Here is a 12,196-nt window from a genome sequence, read left to right as displayed (position 1 = left end):
CAGCTGGAGCTGGCCCAGGAGGGATTTAGGGTGGATTTTAGGGAAAGGCTCTTCCCCAGAGGGTGCTGGCACTGCCCAGGCTCCCCAGGGAATGGGCACGGCCCCGAGGCTGCCAGAGCTCCAGGAGCCTTTGGACAGCGCTGCCAGGGGTGCCCAGGCTGGGCTTGGTGGGGGTCTGGCACTGGGGGGGGTCCCTGTGGGTTATTCCCACTCAAGATATTCCATTATTCCATGAAAGTTTTCCACCAGTTTCCCAAGAAATGCCCAATCTGGAAGAAAGCAAGAATTAAATTGCTTCAGTTGTTCCCAGAGTCCACTGTAAACCCTTCAACCTTCATTTCAAACTGTATCCTGTCTTATAGAAATTCCCTATTTTCCTGTTATTTCATGACTCCTCAATGGAATTATGCTCTGACTAATCCAGCATGTCATAAACATGACACAGCACCATTGAAATCTCTTCTCTTTTACCAAAAATGCTATTTTTAACAGCATTAAGGGCAGTTGCTGCCTGGCACTGATCAAAACATCTCTTTTTTTTTTTTTTTTCCCTCATAGGGTAGTTGGTGCTTTGACACAGAAAAGAAAGGAAGATGAAATATTTCTGTCAGCTCTCAGCAGAAGTTACTCTAAATTATTTGAGAATCAAACTGAGAAATCAAATGGAAGTGGTGGGATGTTTGAACTGGGTGTCACTCTCTGTGTACAACACCACATACAATACCCAGAAATAGCTGAAAACTGTGAAAAATACAAAAAAAAACATGATACAAAAATATTTTTAAATCAAACCCCAATACAATTATAGAAAATAAGGTTATTTCCCCAGAAATTCCCAGAAAAAATGAAAACCCTGAAAAATACAAAATAAAACACGATACAAAAATATTGTTAAATCAAAACCCCCAATAAAATTATATAAAATACGGTTATTTCCCCAACAATTCCCAGAAAAAACTGAAAACCCCGAAAAATACAAACTAAAACACAAACCAAAATATTTTTAATCAAACCCCCCAATGCAATTATAGAAAATAAAGTTATTTCCCCAACAATTCCAGAAAAAAACTGAAAACCCTGAAAAATACAAAATAAAACACGATACAAAAATATTGTTAAATCAAAACCCCCACTACAATTATATAAAATACGGTTATTTCCCTAACAATCCCCAGAAATATCTGAAAACTGTGAAAAATACAAACTAAAACACAAAACTAAAATATTTTTAAATCAAACCCCCCAATGCAATTATAGAAAATAAGGTTATTTCCCCAACAATTCTCAGAAAAAACTGAAAACTGTAAAAAATACAAAACAAAACACAAAACCAAAATATTTTTAAATCAAACCCCCCCAATGCAAGTATAGAAAATAAAGTTATTTCCCCAACAATTCCCAGGAATAGCTGAAAACCCTGAAAAATACAAACTGAAACAGAATAAAAATGGTTTTTTCAACAAAGATTCGCAGTACACTTATGGAAAATGAGGTTGTTTCTCACACAAAAGGTGCAGCAGGAGGAAAAGAGCTGCGATCTGTTTGATTCTGCAGCGATTTTTGATCCCAAATCTGGCTCCGTGTGGGTGGCAAAAACCTCTCCCTTTGAAGATGGAGTGGGAGCAGCAATAAAATGGAATTGGCTCAGGAATTGTGTCCCTCAAAGGGAAGGAAGTGATAAAAAAAAAAACCCTCATTATTCCAAATTCTCCTCGTTTCTGCAACACTTCCGTGTCACCCTTCATCTCCAAGGTTTCCCTTCAGGTGACCTGGGATACTCTGGGATCATCTGAAATTCCAGGAGAACTGGAATTCTCAACCAGAACGCTTCATTTGTAGGGGAAGGTTTCCATGGAATCCCAGAAAATCCTGAATGGAATCGCCCCAGTGCCACTCCCAGGCATCCCCAAATCCCAGCCTGTCCAAATGCTCCCGGAGCTCTTTTAATTAGGCTGTAAAAAAGGAGATAATGAAATAAAGGTGCAGGTTTCCAGGCACTCCAAGATCCTTTGGGATGTGGGCAGTGATGTGGGGCCACCATCACATTCCCAGGATCCACCAGGATTTTCCAAACCGACGTCCTCAGCAATTGAAAGAGAATAAAAGGGGTAAAATTAAAAATAAATAAATCTGGGATAGCGGAAGGTGTCCCTGCCCATGGGCCGGGGGTGGAATGAGATGATCGTTAAGGTCCCAAACTGTTCCATGGTTCCCAATTTTCCCACCTGGAAGAGGAAGGAAGAGTTTGTAGGGATAAATGGGGGAGGGAAGGGAAGGGAAGGGAAGGAAGGAAGGGAAGGGAAGGGAAGGGAAGGGAAGGAAGGGAAGGGAAGGAAGGGAAGGAAGGGAAGGAAGGGAAGGGAAGGGAAGGGAAGGGAAGGGAAGGGAGGGAAGGGAAGGGAAGGGAAGGGAAGGGAAGGGAAGGGAAGGGAAGGGAAGGGAAGGGAAGGGAAGGGAAGGGAAGGGAAGGGAAGGAAGGGAAGGAAGGGAAGGGAAGGGAAGGGAAGGGAAGGAAGGGAAGGGAAGGGAAGGAAGGGAAGGGAAGGGAAGGGAAGGGAAGGGAAGGGAAGGGAAGGGAAGGAAGGGAAGGGAAGGGAAGGGAAGGGAAGGGAAGGGAAGGGAAGGGAAGGGGAAGGGAAGGGAAGGGAAGGGAAGGGAAGGGAAGGGAAGGGAAGGGAAGAGAAGAGAAGAGGAAGAGAAGAGAAGAGAAGAGAAGAGAAGAGAAGAGAAGAGAAGAGAAGAGAAAGAGAAGAGAAGAGAAGAGAAGAGAAGAGAGAGAGAAGAGAAGAGAAAGAGAAGAGAAGAGAAGAGAGAGAAGAGAAGAGAAGAGAAGAGAAGAGAAGAGAAGAGAAGAGAAGAGAAGAGAAGAGAAGAGAAGAGAAGAGAAGAGAAGAGAAGAGAAGAGAAGAGAAGAGAAGAGAAGAGAAGAGAAGAGAAGAGAGAAGAAAGAGAAAGAGAGAAGAGAAGAGAAGAGAAGAGAAGAGAAGAGAAGAGAAGAGAAGAGAAGAGAAGAGAAGAGGAGAGAAGAGAAGAGAAGAGAAAGAGAAGAGAAGAGAAGAGAAGAGAAGAGAAGAGAAAGAGAAGAGAAGAGAAGAGAAGAGAAGAGAAGAGAAGAGGAGCTCCAATCTCCAGGAGCAGCTCCATGGTCAAGGCTGGATTTGGAGAACCTGCTCCAGGCAGATCCCAGGGTGGGATGGGATCAGGGACAGTGGCAGCAGAACCCCACAGAGTCTCAGGAGGGAAACAAACGTTGGAGGCCGCAGGATGCCTGATTTGTATCTCAACATTGCCCTGATTTCAGAGGAGAACATTCCAATAAAAATGGTGGATACTGGGAACTGATCTGCTCCATAATCTCTGCAGGGAATATCCCAGAGTCCCAGAAATACTGAGATGGGAAGAGCCCTTCAGGACACCCAGCCCCACCAGCATCACCCCAAACCCTGTCCCCAAGGCCACATCCAGACTCCTCTGGGACAATTCCAGTGACTCCAAACCTCCCTGGGCAGCTCATCCCAGGGCCTGACCGCTCTGTGAGGGGAAAAAATATTTTCCAGTCTCCAATCTGAACCTCTTTTGGTGCAATCTGCGGCCATTTCCTCTCCTCCTTTCCCTGCCCCTCCTGGCAGGAGCTGTGCAGAGCCACAAGGTCCCCCTGAGCCTCCTTTGCTCCAGGCTCAGCCCCTTCCCAGCTCCCTCAGGAATTCTCCAGCCCTTCCCAGCTCCCTCAGGAATTCTCCAGCCCCTTCCCAGCTCCCTTCCCTGCCCTGGACACGCTCCAGCCCCTCCAGGTCTCTCCTGCAGGACCAGAACTGGGCACAGCCCTCGAGGGGCCTCTCAGAGCCAGCCCGGAGGGACCATCCCTGCCCTGCTCCTGCTGGACACACAATTCCTCACCCAGCCCAGGATGTTCTTGGCCACCTTGGCACCCCTGGGCTCATCCCCTGAAATCCAGGGACAGAACGTTCCTGGAGCAGCTCCCTGGCCATTGGCAATGACAGAAACAGCCCATGAGAAGAATTCCAAAGAGCTGCAATTGCCTCAGGAATGCACTAAAGGAGAGATGGGAGAAGTGAAGAAGAAGAGGTGGAAATTAATTTAATTATAGGAGACACCTGATGCAGCTTGAAAGCAAAGTGCAAATACCTCCAGAGTGCAGTTTCCTGTCAGAGGAAGAGGGTTGGTTTGGTTCCTGTCAATGAGGCTCAAATTAAAAACTAAACTTCTTTATACCAATTAAAAAAACTAGTCAAGAAGAAGAAGAAGAAGAAAGAAGAAGAAGAAGAAGAAGAAGAAGAAGAAAGAAGAAGAAAGAAGAAGAAGAAGAAAGAAGAAGAAAGAAGAAGAAGAAGAAGAGAAAGAAGAAGAAAAGAAGAAGAAAGAAGAAGAGAAGAAGAAGAAGAAGAAGAAGAAGAAGAAGAAGAAGAAGAAGAAGAAGAAGAAGAAGAAGAAGAAGAAGAAGAAGAAGAAGAAAGAAGAAGAAGAAGAAGAAGAAAGAAGAAGAAAGAAGAAGAAGAAAGAAGAAGAAGAAGAAGAAGAAGAAGAAGAAGAAGAAGAAGAAGAAGAAGAAGAAGAAGAAGAAGAAGAAGAAAGAAGAAGAAGAAGAAGAAGAAAGAAGAAAGAAGAAAGAAGAAAGAAGAAAGAAGAAAGAAGAAAGAAGAAAGAAGAAGAAGAAGAAGAAGAAGAAGAAGAAGAAGAAGAAGAAGAAGAAGAAGAAGAAGAAGAACTGGCCAAGGGAGAAAAGAGTGTCCAGGCATTTCCTTCTTTTCCTTCTCAGTCCTGTCTGAGCTCCCAGGCAGGGCCAGCACTTTGAGAGATGTCAGCAACAAATGGAATCTGTTTATCTGAACTCAGAGAAAGCCTTCAGCTCTCCCTAAGCTTCCCTAAACCACTGCAGCCTGGAGAAGCCAGCAGCCTTCCCAAAACTCCAGAAGGCTCCCAAGCAACCCCACGAGGTATTTTCAAATAAGGCTCACAAGAAGAGCAGAAAGCTCATTAAAGTTAATTGGCCACCTGGAAAGTCTTCTCTCTGCCAAGGGTTCCTTTGTCACTGTTTTCCAAGGAATGTTTGCTTGGAATCTTTCAGGAGAACTCTGCAGAAAGCTCTGACTGTTGGAGCTGGATGGAATCGAGTGAGGTGTTGAGTTGGAGTGAAATCAACTCGGGGAAAATCAGGGAAAAGCAAAGTGAGCACAGGTTCATCCCCTGGGATGGGAAAAATTGACATGGAAATAAAACTTCAGCTCCCTGGATCCTGCAGGAGAGACCTGGAGGGGCTGGAGCGTGTCCAGGGCAGGGAAGGGAGCTGGGAAGGGGCTGGAGAATTCCTGAGGGAGCTGGGAAGGGGCTGAGCCTGGAGCAAAGGAGGCTCAGGGGGGACCTTGTGGCTCTGCACAGCTCCTGCCAGGAGGGGACAGCCAGGACAGGGCTCAGAAAAAGGGACAGGAGGAGAGGGAACGGCCTCAGGCTGGGCCAGGGCAGGCTCAGCTTGGCCAGCAGCAGGAATTTCCCCATGGAAAGGCTGCTCAGGCCTTGGCAGGGGCTGCCCAGGGAGCTTTGCAGTGCCCATCCCTGCAGGTGTCCCCTGGAGGTGGCACTCAGAGCTCTGGGCTGGGGACAAGGTGGGCACAGCTGGGACTGCCTGGGCTGGGAGGGCTTTTCCAGCCCCGGGGATTTGGGAATTCTGTGAAAACAAAGCACTGCACGTGTCTGCAGGAGCGAGGCACCTTGGTGAACCCCTGGACTGGATTTCACCCTCCGAAAAATCCCTCAGCAAATACTTCTGGTCACCCCCTCCCCTGCCACGGGACTCCAGCTGGGCGCTGTGGTTTGCCCACAGCTGCCACGGAAAGAACCCATCACATTTCTGTGGGTTCTCACGTGAGGAGCACCACCATTGTCCTTCCCTAAATGCCAGCATTTAGGGACTGTGTCATTCCCACCAGAATAACCCCGGGAGGGGGCTCGTGCTCCTCACAGTGCAATTAGGGAGGGCTTTTAGACCACAGCTGTTTTTAGAGCTCCCCGAGGTCGGCAGGAATGTCCCGGGCAGTGGGGATTGGGATGCTGGGATTTCCAACCCTCTCCCAGTCACTCGGATTTCTCAGAGGCCGAGGAGCAGAAAATCCTGCACAGGGAGAAATGCTGGATTTCTCAGCAGTGATTCACCCTCCCAGCCCAGGGAAATCAGGGAAATCAGCACCTAAAGGGCTCCAGGAGAGCTGCAGAGGGACTGGGGACAAGGCCTGGAGGGACAGGAGCCAGGGAATGGCTCCCAGTGCCAGAGGGAAGGGCTGGATGGGAGATTGGGAATTGGGAATTGTTCCCTGGCAGGGTGGGCAGGGGCTGGGATGGAATTCCCAGAGAATCCCCTGGATCCCTGGCAGTGCCCAAGGCCAGGCTGGACACTGGGGCTGGAGCAGCCTGGCACAGTGGGAGGTGTCCCTGCCATGGCAGGGGTGGCACTGAATGATCCCTAAAATCCCAGCTCACTCTGGAACTCTGTGATTCTGTAGTTCCCCGTGGTGGCTCCCAGCCCCCAGAGATCAGGGCAGGGCTCTGGGTTAGTCCCACCACCAGGAATTTTCTCATTTTCTCACCTCACAAACCAGTGATCCACAGGCCCGAGGAGTGAGAACCCGCACCCAGCCCTCGGAGGGGACAAAGAGGGAACAAACCACAGCCCCAGGGAGGTGTCACCTGGGGCAGGTCTGGGCACGCCCCAGCTCTGAGAGCAAAGAAATCAAATAAACAGCCACCAATAAACACCCCAGCTCTGAGAGCAAAGAAATCACCCTTGTGAGCAGAGACTGCGAAACTGATGCGAAAAATGCTCTTAGTGAATCTGTTTTAGCACATTCCAGTGAGAATTTTGTTGGATTTCCAGAGGTGCCAGTGACGGGACAAGGAGCAGTGGCCATGAAACTAAGACACAACAAATTCCACCCCGGACAGAGGAGGAACCTCCTTCCATGGAGCCCTGGAACATCCCCAGAGGGATGGATTCTCCCATCCCAGACCCACCTGGATGTGTCCCTGTGTCACCTGCTCAGGGTGACCCTGCCTGGGCAGGGGGGTTCACTGGGTCATCTCCAGAGGTCCCTGATCATCCTGGGATTTTGGGATTCTGGGAATCTCAACCCTTGGAGCACCACGTTGGGCACCAAAAAGGACCTGGTGGTTTAACCTGGCACCCACCAGGCACAGGGGCACTCCCAGGGCATGGGGAGAGAATTGGGAAAAAAGGGGAGACTTGTGGGGCTGAGAAAAAGACAGATGATAGAACACAAAAAAAAAGGGAAAGTCATGGAATCATGGAATGGTTTGGGCTGGAAGGAAGCTCAAACTCATCTTGTTCCACCCCTGCCATGGCAGGGACACCTCCCACTGTGCCAGGCTGCTCCAGCCCCAGTGTCCAACCTGCCAGGGATGAGGAGCTGAGCATGACCCAACTCACCCAGCACCCACCTCCAGCCCTGCCCACGTCCTGCACAACAAACAAAGCCTTTGGCTCTGGAGTTTCTTGGAAAACTTCTTGGAAAACACCTTTTCCAGCCCAAGATTCTGCAGCTTTGCCTTCCTGGTGATCGTCCTGCTTCCCCTGGCAGCAATCCCAAACCCTGGGAGGGATCTGAGCAGCACCAGGTCACTCTTGGTTTTGTTTCTCTTCCCCTTCGGGCCGGGTGCAGCTCTTCTGGAATTGTTTTTTCTCAGTAGAGGGCAGGGAGTTATTTACAGGGGATTCCAGGGATTATCAAGGCAAACTCTGTTCTTCCCAGTGCCTTGGACAACTGGGAATGTCCTACCCTCAGAGTGAGCAACTTGGAGGATGCTTCATGCCTGAAGCACTCCTGGAGTCCCCTCATCCTTAAGGAATGGGAATATTTCATTCCTGCCATTCCCTGAGCAGAAGAGTGGGAGTGCTGCCCGTGCTCCTTGAGGATAACGAGCCTCCTGCTCCAGGCTCTGCCAGGTCCCAGTGCCCGCAGATGGAACCATGGGATTGTCATGCTGCTTGTCCCCCAAAAACAGGGAACAGCCACGATGCCTCAGGTTTGCCTTTTCTATGTTTCACGTTCTGTGCTGCTCCAGTGTGTGGGTCTGGGCTTCATATTATGGGATGGAGAGCTCTGTGCACAGAGCAGGGAGACAAAACAATTCCTGCTCCAGCTGGGCACCAAGGACAAATGATCCAAAGCTCAGGCCCAGGAGCACAAACAGCGTGGGCTGGAGAGAGAAAAACAAGCAGGATGGGAGTGCCTGGGCTAAAGCTGGAATGGGACAATGAACTGCAAGGTGCAAATGGAGCAGAGCTGATCCCAGTGAGAGCCCCCGGGAGCGCTCGTGCATTTTGGGACCATTTTAGGTTGTGCTGCCCAAGGCAGATCTGCTAAAGCCTCTTAATGAATCCCTACTTGATTCTTCAGCTCTGTCTAGTCCCCGTTCTAGGTCAGCCTTCACAAGGCACCACCAGGCTGCAAGGACACTGAGCGTGCCACGAGCCTCCTCTGCTGCTTCCGAGGGGAGCTGGGGAGGGAAAATCCAGCTGGAAACCTTCTCCTCCCTACCTGTGACCTTCACATCTGCCCTCAGCACCACGCTGAGCTGAGCTGAGCTGAGCTGAGCTGAGCTGAGCTGAGCTGGAGAGCCCTGCAGGAGTTGGGCACTCCCCAAGGAATGTTTCGTGTGTCTTCACCAGCAGAATTCCCAACTCTGAAACCCTGCTGAGGTGGCTGAGGAATTCCTCTTGGGATGAGGTGCATTGTACTGTCAGGATACATGGAATTACGGAATGCTTTAGGGTAGGGAGGGAATTTAAATCATCTCATCCCATCCCTGACACCTTCCACTACCCCAGGCTGCTCCAAGCCCCATCCAGCCCAGCCTTGGACACTCCCAGGGAGCAGCCACAGCTTCCCTGAGCATCCACAACTCCTCTGTTCCTACAAAACTCAGCCAGGGGCCTCTTACAGATTCAGTGGAATCTCAGCATCCCACAAAACTCCCCTCGGGGTTTTCCTAAGCCAGCAGCACCCTCCACACACACCCAGCTTGGCAGCCCAAGCCCAGCCCAAGCCCAGCAGGGATTAAAGCCCTCCCGGGAAAACATCCTTTAACCTGGAATGCTTCAGGAGTGCAATCTGTCAGTGCCAAGCTCCCCCTGTTCCATCAGTGCTGCCTCCTTATCAATCCTCTCATTTGCTGGAGTTTGTGCTTTTCCAAGGGCTCTTCAGTGGGATGTTCCAGGAAAATCCTGCCAGCACCCAGGTTGGAGAGAAGTGGATCATAAAATCTCAAATTAAAACCCCTCATATTTTAAACAATGCTGATGAGTTTTAAGCCAGTGCTTCCAGGCTGTAAGTTGAAAATAGCTGGGGAGGAGGGATTGTCTTAAAATTGCAGCTTTCCAGAGGCTGAAAGGAGCCTGAAAAGTGGAATTGATGCAAACTGACAGGGAGGAGATTTAGATGGGACATTGGGAAGGAATTCTTTATCCACAGGGTGCCCAGAGGAGCTGGGGCTGCCCTGGATCCCTGGCAGTGCCCAAGGCCAGGCTGGACACTGGGGCTGGAGCAGCCTGGGGCAGTGGGAGGTGTGGGGTGATCCCTAAAATCCCTCCCCACCCAAACCAGTTTGTGATTCCATGAGAGAATGGAGATCCTGGCAGTGCTGGACCCATCCTGGGCGACTCTTTGGGCAGAAATAACCTGGTCACATCCTAAGAGAAATAAATCCTTCCCTTCCCTTCCCTTCCCTTCCCTTCCCTTCCCTTCCCTTCCCTTCCCTTCCCTTCCCTTCCCTTCCCTTCCCTTCCCAGCAAACAGAACTGATCCCACCAAGGGGCAGGGATGAGTTTCAGGGACCAAATCCCAGCTGATTTTCGCTGGTTTTTCCTGATTTTTGCCGTTTTTTGCTGATTTTTGCCATCCCACTCCTTCCCTGGATGACTTCCCCAGCAGCACATCCCTGGTGCCCAGCTCCTGCTGCAGCTCCCAGGCAGGAGAGGATTTCCAGAGTGACACTGAGACAGAAGATCCTGAAATTCTTTACGCTCACACTCCCAATAAAAGGTGTTTTGGCGCACTCTGGATTCAGGGAGAAAAATCCTTGTGTGATCAAAGTTCCCAGGATCAGGGCACTGGGATTCTTTGATGGTGCAGTGCCCTCAGTCTGCTGGAGAAACCTCCCCCGTGGAAGAGAAAAGATCAGGAAAAGGGAGGGATGGAGGACATTGCCAAGATCTCCCCCATTTTTGGCTGAGCAAACCTTTCCCAGCCAGAGCTGCCATTTAATTGAATCCTTTTCCCAAAATCCACAAACAAGAAACCCAGGGGATTTAGGAGCAGAAAACTCCTTTATTTCCTCCCCTCAGCAAACCTGAGGAGCTTCACTACTGGATTGTCTGAGAAGCAAAATTCCAGTCCTGGCATTCCAGCTGCTCAGCCTTTGGGAATGGCCATGGAATGGGACATTTCAGGCCGTGGTTTGGCTGCACGGCTCCTCTGGCTCTCCAGTGCCCCAAAATTTTACTCTTGGAGATCCCACAAACTGGGCTAAGGACAATGAAAAAGGCTGGAACACCTCCCAAGGTTTCCCTTCCTCCACAGGGATTTCTGATCCCTCAGGGCACAAATATCCCTCTTTTCCCCTGGCACAACTCTTTGCTCCAGTTTGATCTCCTCGCCTCCATTCTGGGCGTTATTCACTTCCCAAAATATCCAACTCTTGCTCTGGGAGCTGACTGGGCTCAACAAATTGTGACCCCCACTCCACCTCCTATTAAAAAAAAAAAAAAACTTTGAAAAATCCCTTTTGAGAAACTATCCGTGGTGGAGAAAGCAGTACCTGCAGCTGAGAGGTTTATAAATAAATCCAGGTGCTGGGAGAAGCCACCCCCCAAAAAATGGGACAGCAATTAAAAAATCCTGGAGGCAGTCATGTACAGAAAATATATAGAATATGATCAGTCATGGCAGGACAAATGGAGCATTAAACATGGGTGAAGTCTGGCTTGCTGCTGTGCATCCCTCAAATTTCAGAGCATGCTGCTTGGATTGAGGAGTCTGAACGACCAGTGTTCCCATACAGAAAAATTATTTCATACAGAGAAATTATTTCATACAGAGAAATTATTTCATACAGAGAAATTAATTCACACAGAAAAAAAAAAAATGGGAATGCAACAACTTTTAAGCCTTATTGAAGGATTGCCGTGGACTTGGAGAGACTTTTATGTGTATAATCCTTGAGAATCTTGTTGCTTCAACTGAATTTTTAACTGGATTTTCCAAAAAAAATGTTAAAAAATCTGCGGTCCTGCACTGAAAACTAGCACCATGTTAATGGAGAATGTGACAGAACCTTTTCTTAGGAGGAAATTGAGTGCTAATTATTAATTCTGCTTTGGCGTTCAACAGCTCAAAGAAGTTATTGGGGTAAATTTAAAAAGAAAAACCCGCAAAATTTGGCAGGAGAGTTCCTTGCTGTCTGACAGTTTCAGTTACTGTGGGAAAAGGGGAATATACAAATTCTGTGCAATATTTGACTTCCAGCATAGAGGGCTGAGCCTGGAGAAAAGGAGGGACCTTGGGCTGGGACTCATTGGGCTGGGAGGGCTCTTCCAGCCCCAGGGACTCTGGGATCAACCTTGAAATTGGGATAAATTAAGTGGAAAATTGAGAACCACACCAAAGAAACTGAAAAAGGACAAAAAAAAAATTTTTTTTTACATTTCCAGCCTCTGCTGAGCTTCATGGAGTTGAAATCTGCATTATTCCCTTTCCTACTCAATCCAAATTCCAGGTTAGAGGCAAAAATCCCTTTGAACTCCAACCTTTCTGTCCACGTTGTGTTTCAGAAAACCTTCGGGGAAACCCCTGAGCAAGACACATTCCTGCAGCTGGCACTTTTTGCACCCAGAATGTGAATTTTCAGCAGTGAGGGCAGCTCAGGGAGCCAAAGCTGGGGCAGATTCCCAAATCCAAGGCTCCTCCTGGCGGAGCTCACCCCTGCCTGGGAGCCAGGAGTGTCCCACCAGGAAAAATCCTGGATAAGGAGCAGGCAGCAAGCACAGCAATAAAAGCAATAATCTAATACAGGTTCAGCTTCAGTGTAGTGTGTATTTTTCCAGGAAAAAAAAAAAATTAAAAGAAAGGAAAAAAAAAAATAAAATAGGGGGGAAAAAGGGAATTAAAAG

Source organism: Vidua chalybeata, chromosome 2 (assembly GCF_026979565.1).
Source record: "Vidua chalybeata isolate OUT-0048 chromosome 2, bVidCha1 merged haplotype, whole genome shotgun sequence".
Taxonomy (NCBI): domain Eukaryota; kingdom Metazoa; phylum Chordata; class Aves; order Passeriformes; family Viduidae; genus Vidua; species Vidua chalybeata.
The sequence above is the reverse complement of the archived record's forward strand: the minus strand, read 5'-3'. Positions refer to the sequence as shown.